This window comes from Crocuta crocuta, unplaced genomic scaffold (assembly GCF_008692635.1).
Source record: "Crocuta crocuta isolate KB4526 unplaced genomic scaffold, BGI_CrCroc_1.0 scaffold698, whole genome shotgun sequence".
NCBI classification, from domain to species: Eukaryota; Metazoa; Chordata; class Mammalia; order Carnivora; family Hyaenidae; genus Crocuta; species Crocuta crocuta.
The window spans coordinates 2,005,763-2,016,353 of NW_027530855.1; the positions used below are offsets into that span (position 1 = coordinate 2,005,763).

Sequence of the window (10,591 nt, forward strand, 5' to 3'; positions counted from 1 at the left end):
TTAGCTCCACCAAGTCAGCCTCAGCCTCAGCTCTTCTTGGAGCTCCCAGATGGCATCAATGCTGATTTTTGCTCCCAAGTAAGTCGGTGGTCCTCCGCTCCGGCTGCACATTTGAATCCTGGGGCAGGGAGCGGGGTGTGCGGTGGGGGCGAGTGGCTTTTGAAAAATGCTAATGCCCCTCCCTGCCACCCCAGATCAACTGGGACTCGTTCTCGGATGGCAGGGTTGGAGGTAGTGAGCGGCATTGGGCATCTGGAGCTTTTTTTGGAGCCTGAATGGGTGGGGAGGGGGAGAGGTGGGGGGGCGGGCGGGGGAGGTGCAAGCCGGGCACAAACAGGCGTTTGGTTAAACCTCCTGGAATTTGGACAGATGCTTATCTCGTGAATGAAAGCTGAAGCCCTGCGGCTGGTTGATAGCTGTCAGCTACATCCACATCCGGGCTGTGCGTGCCCTGCAAGGTGGGAGGTGGAAAGGACTGCAGAATGGGAGGCAAGGAGAGGCAGAAGCCATGTGCTGGCAAGATCTCTCCGTGACACTCCTTCCCAAGGGGTCTGGCGCACGCTGTGCCCCAGGTGGGCCTAATGAGAGAGAGGCTGCACCTCGCACTGCGGAGCGCACGTAGCAGACCCTACAGCAAGGCTGCTGTTGGGAAGATGTGGGGATTTCAGAGCATCAGGAGCTGCCGGGGAGCTCCCAGGAGGCTGCCTTCTTTCCCCAACCCAGTCACGGTAGCCTTTGCAGGTACAGTACTGCCTCATTTATCTTGCACTGTCACGGGAAGACAGCGTTCCACTTAAGTGAATTTTCCTGAATTCCCAAGCTTGTTCTTTCTAAACCTCCAATTTAATTTACTTTAGGTATTCTGGATGGAAGGCTTTCTAAAAGGTATTCTGTACCTTCTTACCTTTTGAGAAACACAAGAGAGTTTAACCCTTTCTCGATGGCCCCGCCTAATTTCTGTGGCCATCCTCCCCCCCCCCGTGCGTTTGTGCTCACTTTTAGCTTTGTCCCTTTCTGCTGCTACCAAGCTGTCACCTGCCAATTCTCATTGCTGTTATTGAGCTGTCTGCAATGCCTCCCTCTTTCTTCCCCAGCACATCTTATATATGCTACATTCAATTTGTAGGGCCTGGAGAACCCAATGGCTGAGATTGTTAGACTTTTATGATAAACAGAAGCAAAGAGGCCTTGAACGAGTCCCTTGGTCCTTCTAAGCAGCACGGTCCATGAATTTGGTGTAAGCCTGTGCAGTAGTTATTTTAGGTGCCCAAGCTTTCTCTGCTTGCACACGTTGGAAGTTACCAGAAGTCAGACTTCAAGATAAGTGGGGGTGACGCTGTAGTGGGTTTGAAGAACAGTATAAGTGTTTTCCCCTGACTGTTCATTTTCAGGAATGTCATGTGTCTTATCCAACTAGCTAGGTCCCTGCACTGGATGCGTTATTGCCATCACCTGCCAGACTATCTGTCACTAGGTTTTTTGTCTGCAGGTTTCATGGGTCTGGACTTTGTCTGACAAAGGACCCTCCCATCTGGAAAGAAATGAAGATCAAAAGTCCCTTCAGGAATATGTCCAGGTCTTCGGGCTCAGAGAGGGGGCCCCAGTTTGAAGAACTGTCAGGCGCAGACAGATGCAGTGACATTTGGAAAGTAATTTGAATTACCAGAGGACCCTGGATATTGGATGGTTGGCAAAAACGTCGCCCCCACACCTGCTGTCAGCACCAATCAACCACGGGGCCAGTTTCCTCTAGAGAGGAGCATTGCCCTCACCTACATTTTGGTGTCTTACGGAGTTATATCATTTGGGCTGGCAGGCCTGGGTGTGTTGCTGGCCAGAAAAAATAGCCTGCAATGGGGATCATACACAGGGAAGATTGTGGGGTTTAGAAAGTTCAGCTCTGGTGTTCTGCAATTTTCAGTAAAGATGGGGGCTTGAGTACTTCCCCCTTGAGCTCCACCATCACTGGGAGTTACCCATCATGGCCACAGGTGGGCACTGCCATCCAGCCATCCTACCAGATGGGTGTTTTAAGTCCTGTCTTAAAGATCAGAAGCGGAACTGAGAAGGCGGCCACCTGAAAGTGGTGTAGCTGAGATTAGAACTTGGGCCTGTTGGTCAGACTCATGATGTTTGCTTGCTCTCTTGTGGAAGGTTCTGGCTGCTCTCTTCTGTATCTTCAGTCTACTTACAGGCCCTGGCCTCATGCTCTTTTTGTCTGGTAACACGAGGAGAGGGAATCTGGAGCTTGGTGGGATGATGGAAGACCCTGGAAGGCAGAGATCAAGGCCAGCTTTACACACAGAGGGACCAGGTGGCCGTTTCTGCGGTGTTCAAGGGCACCGACACTACACTCCGGCTCTGGAATCACTACTGTTCATATCCTCTGGGCTGTCTGAAATTCCCAAAGTGGAGTTTGAATCCTTTAGTTTTAAGGCTTTTTTTCCCCAAGATGCAAAGATATAAATAACTCTGGAAAGGTACTACTTTAAGCTGTTACCACTTATTTGCAACTTCAGAAAAATAAGTTTCACATTTTTTTCTGGAGAGATTTTTCTTGGAAAGGGGACATGTGAAAAGTGTGAGCAATATGAGTTCAGGTTACCTCCTGAGGGGTAGAAGAGGGTGGAGAAGAGCAGGCTGGGGGCACTGAGATCTAGTTCATCCCCTTGCAGCTTTATTGGGACTCATTTGCGGACAGTGCTGAAGTACACACTTCAGTCCAGAAGTGTGTACTTTCACAGTCCAGAAAGTACACACTTGGCATGGCCAGCTGAAGCCCAGAAGACACTGGGATGGTTGTATGGTTGGGGGCGAAGCACTACATTGGTGATTTGGGAATCAAACACTCATCATGACCGTGCCATCTTGCGTAGCCTCCTGTTTCCTGGACCAGTCACCATCCTTTTGAAACTTAAAGAAATCTTCCAGTACTTAGCAGGACCTGGCACAAAGTTAGGGCTCAATAAATGTTTGTTCAATATTAAACGTTCTGCCATAGATACACATTCACATGAAAGCATGGAAGGAAGGATGGATGGACAGATGGATGGATGGATGGATGGATGGATGGGTGGGTGGATGAAGACCTTGAGGGGTAGAGGGGATCCCATGTGCATACCAGCTCAGTGCCCCACACATAGGGCTGGTAGAAGGTAACCACCCCAAATGGACACATGTCCTTATCAGAAGATAGAATCACCTCCCCCATTGAGAGGGGAAGGAGGCTTCTATGGCATTCTACAAGCTTCACATCCAGGAAGACCACCTCTTTCTACCTGGTAAATAACAAGAAATGGAATGACTCTAAGGCATCAGGAAATTGTGTTGTCCAAAACTCATAGGCCCTCTGCTTCACCACCATGCCAGGTCCTGGCCTGGCCACCAAACTCCCTCTCTTGATCTTTCCGCCTTCTTTCCCAGTCAGACCTCCACCCACTCTTCCCACCTCATCTTCTGCTCCTCTCTGGTCATATTAGTCTCTTGATTATCTCTGAATACACAATAGGCATTCGCCTCTCTTCCTCTTTGCCAAAGAGGCTCTTCCTGTCTGAGAAGCTCTTTGCTGAGACCCTTTGTTTGAGGCCTGGCCTGATGATGGAGTTCATCTTCTGAAATCTTATGATACTCGTGGCCAGTGACGGTCACCTAACACTCGATAATTTGCTACCTTGGTTTGGTTACTTTGAGGGCAACATTCGTGTCTTAGATGTTTTATCAGAGGGACTTACCTTGGTGCTACACCCAGAAACATAGTAATGGTATGATTATAGAAGTCTTTCCAAGTCAGTAGATCCTTAGAATTACATTATTCATATGTGCTTTGGGAAACACAGATTCTCTGGTCAAATATGTTTGGAAAGTGCTTTGTTAAACTAACTACGTTTCTTTCCTGCGTAACTTCTCAGAGTCTGCACGACATGGAGACTTGTGGACTTATTTACTTGACCCCGGGGCCCTTGCCATGGGCCTGTTAACGTGTATAGACACTATCAGTGTTGTGTTGGAGGCAGCTTGCACCAGCTTGCAAGAGCCAATTGTTGAGTTTTCAGGAATTTTTCAAGCCGGTAGATGTCATATTGGTACCTTGAAATTGGCCCACCGTGGGAGTATTTACACCACGGAAATTGCTAAATGATACAAATCAAGGCTCTCCCCCCACCCTCCCCCCCACAGGGAGCTAGCCATTAAGCATTTATCAGCACGCTACTGACACCCGAGTTCTGCATAGTGCAACTTGGGAAATGCCGGGTCAGAGGGACTAAGAAGAGATGCAGCGGCAGCGGGAGAGAAAGGGGAAGAGAGAGGTACAATTAATCTGGCAGCCAAAAGGTTATAGGATCCTTCTAAGAGCTTTCCTAGGGGAGAAGACGGCAGCCTTACTGGTGGGGCCGCAGAGGTGATAATGAAGATGATCAGATCAAACAAATGTGTGCTTCTCGCTCCAACTTAATTTGTTCCTTACTGCCTTACAGAGCTTGCTGCCAATTAACCAATTAGTAGCTAATTTAATTTCCTCATCAGGGTTGCAGCAGAAGGTTTTCTGATTTGAGTGTGAGGTACCCAGGGCAGGTGCAAGCGTGCCTGTGTGCCTTTCAGTGACGGGCTGGTCTGCCGGCGCCATGGAGGGCTGTTTGCTCCAATGCCACCGTCTGGCTGGATGACCCTGGACATGTCACTTATCCTCTCTGGGCTGAGTTTTTCATCTGCAAAGTGAGGGGTTGAACCTGACAACCTCTTAGGTCCCTCCCTCCCTTCCTTCCTTTCTTCTTTTCTTCCTTCCTTCTTTCTTATTCTTTTTTTAAGTATAATGCTTATTTTACTCTTAGAGCAGATCTCATTTTGGACCAGACATCTATATTTTTTAAGTTTATTTATTTGTTTTGAGAGCGNCTCACAAACTGTGAGATCATGACCTGGGCCCAAACCAAGAGTCAGACGCTTAACTGACTGAGTCACCCAGGGGCCCCCTCTTCAGTCCATTTCTGTGTCAGGGCTCTGAGTGGTAAACTGTCTCTTTCTCCCTTACTCTTACTGCCTTTGCCCCAAGGGAGACAGACCAGTCCCCAGCCTGATTTCCTGAGACGTCAGCTTCCATGGGGCACGCACACAGCTCAGACACAGAAACTCATGGCCTTGGAAAGCAGAGTTTCTCCTGCAGGCAGGTTCCCTGCCTTTGTCCTGTGGCAGCTGAGAGAACCCAGATCTCAGTGCTTTGATTTCTTCCTTCAGAAATGGAGACAATATGGTCCTCTCTTAACTGCAAGTAAGACCTTCTTTGAGTAACCCTAAGAGATTAAAAACAAACCAGATTGGGAATTGATTATCTACTTTACAAATGGGTCATTCATTCTGGAAAATGATGCTTGAAAAAGACAATTTTCCTTAGTGAAATTAGAAGACGAGGCAATTTGGAATTCACTGTCGAGTGTTCTTCCTTTCTTGTTACGCACCTGAAAATTGCCAGTGGCAGGTCCTCCTTCTTTCCCTTCTGACTACTATCCTCTGAGTTCATTACTACTCTCTCGTGCCTGTTAGAGTTCCTGACTGGTCTCTTCTCAGCCATCCCTCACATCCAGTTCACCTTACTCAGGACTTGTGTTATGTATACATTTATATTTAGGAACACCCACATCACAGCTCCCCTCCCCCACGCCTTTCCTACCTACCCCTGGGCCCTCTCTAGATCCCAATTTGAGTTTGGGAAAAGTTCTAGGTCAAGAATTTGTACTGATCAACATGGGGCTCTTGTCATATAATAGAGAGAATTCCAGAGCAATCAATCAGAAGCAGTCATCTGTGAGCTAAAGGGCTGGGCTGGAGGAGGATACCCCAACGATGGTCAACTGCACACAAGTATGCAAAGGTCAAGAACACTACCATGTTGAGAATAATTCTGTAAAGCTGAAATTCTTTTTCATAGAAAAAAAAATCACACCCTAGTAAATTCCTTTGGGGCCCAGATTCTCTCTCTTTCTTTTAAGCGTTTATTTATTTATTTTGAGAGAGAGAGAGAGCATGAGCGTGCATGTTGTGCATGTTAGTAGGGAGAGAGGCAGAAAGAGAGAGAATCCCAAACAGGTTCCACACTCTGCACAAGGCTCAGTGTGGGGCTTGATTCCATGAACTGTGAGATCATGACTTGAGCTGAAATCAAGTGTTGGATGCTTAACTGACTGAGCCACCCAGACACCCCATCCACCTTTTGCTTATAGCCATCCTAGTGGTCTGAGGTGGTATCTCATTGCATTTTTGAGACACATAACCCTAATGACTAATGGTGTTGAGTATCTTTCTGTGTGCTCATTGGCCATTTGTTTATGTTCTCTTGATGGATGCTTATTTAAATGCTTTACTCATTTTGAAACTGGATATTTTTGTCTTTTTAATTTCGAGTGGTAAGAAGATACAAGTCTCTTATCAGATATGTGATTTGTGAGTAATTTGCTGTGTGAGTTCTTTCCACTTTCTTAATGGTATCATTCGTAGCGTGCACACTTTTTTTTTCTTTGCTTGTATTTTGGTATCCTATCTAAGACCTCAGTGCCTAATTCAAGGTCATGAAGAGATTTATTCCTATGTGTTCTTTTATAAGTTTCATAGTTTCAGCTCTTACAATAAAGTCTATAATTTTGAATTAATCTTTTTACATCATGTGAGGTAGGGTTCCAACTCTATTCAACAAGGATATGCATATTCGGTGCCATGGCATCAAATAAATAGGACAGGTGAAAACACTATTCTTTCTCCATTGAAATATCTCGGCACCTTTGTTGAAAATCAGTTGACCATAAAAGTAAGGGTTTATTTCTAGATTCTCGATTCCATTACATTTATCTGTATGTGTCAGTCCTTACAATAGTACCACATTATCTTGAGGAGTTTAGTAAGGTAGGTAGTAAGTTTTCAAATCCAGAAGCTCTAGTCCTTCAACTTTATTCTTCCTTTTAAAGATTGTTTTGACTATTTTATGTCTCTTGGAATTTCATGTGAATTTTTAGGATCAACTTGTCAATTTCTGCCCAAAGGCAAGCTGAGATTGTTCAGAGAGCTTCCATTGAAATTGTAGATCAATTTGGAGAACAATGACATTTTAACAATATTAGCCTTCCAATCTGTGAATGGAATGCCTTTCCATTTATTTAGACCTGTAACTTACTTAGGAAGCGTTTTGCAGTTTTTAGTATACAAGTCTTAAAGCTCTGTTTAGTTCATTCCAGGCATTTTATTCTTTTTGTTGCTACTATAGATGAAATCATTTTCTTAATTTTATTCTCATGTTGTCCATTGTTAGTGTAGAGAAATATGATTTTTATATGTGGTCATGTTTTTGTAATCTTACTATATTTATTAGTTCTAAAATTTTTCCATTGAATTCTATGGAATCTTCTCTGTGTGAGATCATGTCATCTGCATTAGAAATAATTTTATTTCTTCCCTTCCAATCTGAATTACTTTTATTTCATTTTCATGTTAATTGCCCTGCCTGAGACCTCCAGTACAATGTTGAGTAGAATTGGCAAAAGGCTTGTCTTGTTTCTGTTTTTAGGGGCAAAGTATTTAGTCTTTTTCCATTAAGTGCAATAGTAGCTGTGGTGTCTCTTAATCGGGTTGAGAGAGTTCCCTGTTAGTCTTAGTTTTGTGAAGTCTTTTTTTTTTTTTTATCATGAAATGATGTTGGATTTTGTCAAATGCTTTTTTGTGTCTATTGTGATGATCATGTGGTTTTGTTTTTTATTCTATTAATATGGTACATTACATTGATTTTCAGATGTTAAACCAACCTTTAATTTCTGAAATAGATGGCATGGGCTGTGGTGTATAATCCTTATTATGTGGCTGGATTTTGTTGAGGATTTTTGTATCTGTGTTCACAAGGAACACTGGCCTATACTTTTCTTGTGGTCTTTGGTTTTGGTAGCAGGGTAATATGGGTCTCCTAAAATGAGTTGGAAAGTATTCTGTTCTGTTTTCAGGAAGAATTTATAAAGAATCGATGTCAATTCTTTAGGATACCTGGGTGGTTCAGTTGGCTGAGTGATTTCACCTTGGGGCATGATCTCTTGGTTTGTGGGTTTGAGCCTCACATTGGGCTCGCTGGTATCAGCACAGAGACTGCTTTGGATCCTCTGGCCCCTCTCTTTTTCTGCCTCTCCCTCACTTGTGCTCTCCCCAGAATAAATAAATATTTTATTTATTTTATTATTTTTTTAAATAAATATTTTAAAAAGAAGAATTGATAGATCAATTCTTTAAATATTTGGTAGAATTCATCAGTGGAGGTATTAATATCTGGGATTTTCTTCATGAGAAGTTTTATAACTATTAATTCAATTACTCCTTATAGCTATATTCAGATTTTCTATTTTCTCTTGAGTTAGTTTCAGTAGCTTGTGTTTTTGTAGGAATTTGTCCGTTTCATATAAATTATCTAATTTGTTGACATGCACTTGCTCATAGCATTCCCTTATACTCCGTTTATTTTTGTCAGGTCAGTGTTAATGTCCCCTCTTTTATTCACTCTTTTATTCATGATTTTTACTCATTCTAGCATCTGTTTTTTTTTTTTAATTAAAAAAAATGTTTAAGTTTATTGATTCATTTGAGAGGGTGGGGCAGAGAGAGAGGGAGAGAAAGAATCCCAATGAATCTCCATGCTGTCAGCATAGAGCCCTATGTGGGACTCAATCCCTTGAACCTTGAGATCATTACCTGGACCAAAATCAAGAGTCTGATGCTTAACTGACTGAGCCACCCAGGCACCTCTAGCATCAGTTTTTGTTTTGTTTTGTTTTGTTTTTAAATCAGTCTAGTGAGAGGTTTGTTCATTTTGGTGATTTTTTTCAAAGAATCAACTCTCGGTTTCCTAACTTTCTAAATTGTTTTCTGTTCTCTATTTTATTTATTTCTATTCTAATCTTATTTTTCTTTTCTATCTTCTATTTGTATGTCTTTAATTATTTCTTCTTTTTTAAAGTTGGAGGTTAGGTTATTAGTCTTTCTTTTTTGAAAAAAATAGGTATTTACAAGTAAGAAATATCTTCTAAACATTGCTTTAGCAGCATTCAATAAAGTTTGGTGTGTTTTTGTTTCTGCTCTTATTTATTTTAAGTATTTTCTTTTTTCTAATGTTTATTGTTGAGAAGGGGGAAGAGCAGAGAAAGAGGGGAACAGTGGATCCAGAGCAGGCTCTGTGCTGACAGAAACAAGCCCAATACCAGGCTCTAACTCATGAACCACAAGATCATGACCTGAGCCTAAATCTAATGCTCAACCGACTGAGCCATCCAGGCACCTCAATTTCGGAGTATTTTCTAATTTCCTTTGTAATTTATTTTTTAACATTTTATTTACAAATGTATTAATTTCCACATAATTTTGAATTTCCCAAATTTTCTTCTGTTACTGATTTCTAATTTAATTAAGTTGTTGTCAGAAAATATATTTGTATGATTTCAATCATTTTGTATTTATTAGGGCTTCAAACCTGGTTTGAGTTGATATGAACTTACTTTCAATATTATACAGAAACTTTGCACTAATATTGATCCACTCCTTGTCTCCTACTTTGTGATATTATTGTCATACAAGGTTAATTTTTATACCTTATCAGTTCCATCAGCACAGTTTTGTAACTGTTGTTTTATGTAGTTAGTTGTCTTTTAAATTACATTGGAAAAGTAAAATATTAAAAAATATGCATTTATACTTTCTTTTTTTCCCATGTAGCTACATTTACCAGTGCTGTTTATTTCTTTGTGTGGACTAAAGTTATGATCTAGTGTCCTTCATTTTAGCCTGAAGGAGTCCCTTTAGTATTTTCTGTAGCACTTGTGTCCTAGTAACTGATTTTCTCAGAGTTTAATCTATGGATGTCTTAATTTCTCCATTGTGTTTGAATAATAATTTTTCTAGAAATAGAATTCTTGGTTGATAGCTCTTTCTTTCAACAGTTTAAATATATTGCCTTTTGGGGTCTATGATTTACAGTGAGGAGTTAATTGTTAATATTATTGAGGATCTTTCATATTTGATGAGTCATTTTTCATTTGGTGCTCTCCTGATTCTCTTTTTTGTCTTTGGCTAACAGCGTTTGACCATGAGGTGTCTAGATGTAGATCTCTTTGAGTTTATACTATTTGGAGTTCATTGAGATTCTTGAATGTGTATTTTGTTGTTCATCAGATTTGTGACGTATTCAGCTTAACTATTACATCAAACTGTTTGGTTGGTTGGTTTTTGTCCCTTTCTTTCTCTTCTCTCCTCCTGAGATTCCCATTATGTGCATATTGGTGTCCTTTGTGGTGTCTCACAGGACTTGGAGGCACTGTTCATTTTTTCCCCCATCCTCTTTTCTTTCTGTTTCTCAGATTGGATCATTTCATTTCACTTATCTTTAAGTTTGTTGTGTCCCTTTTCTGTCAGTTTAAATCTGCTGTTGAGCTCTTCTGGTGAATTTTTCATTTCACTTATTACAGAACTTTTCTTTCTTTCTTTCTTTCTTTCTTTCTTTCTTTCTTTCTTTCTTTCTTTCTTCCTTCCTTCCTTCCTTCCTTCCTTCCTTCCTTCCTCCCTCCCTCCCTCCCTCCCT

At 41.9% G+C, this 10,591-nt stretch overlaps 1 long non-coding RNA gene across 1 annotated transcript in view; it reads left to right on the forward strand.

Annotated features, from left to right (window-relative positions):
• The first annotated feature begins 434 nt into the window (after positions 1-434).
• Positions 435-10,591, forward strand: part of LOC144235918 (uncharacterized) — a 48,789-nt gene continuing 38,632 nt past the window's right edge. The window contains exon 1 of the long non-coding RNA XR_013336352.1: positions 435-741. This is a non-coding gene — a long non-coding RNA (uncharacterized LOC144235918). The remainder of the gene's footprint in view (positions 742-10,591) is intronic.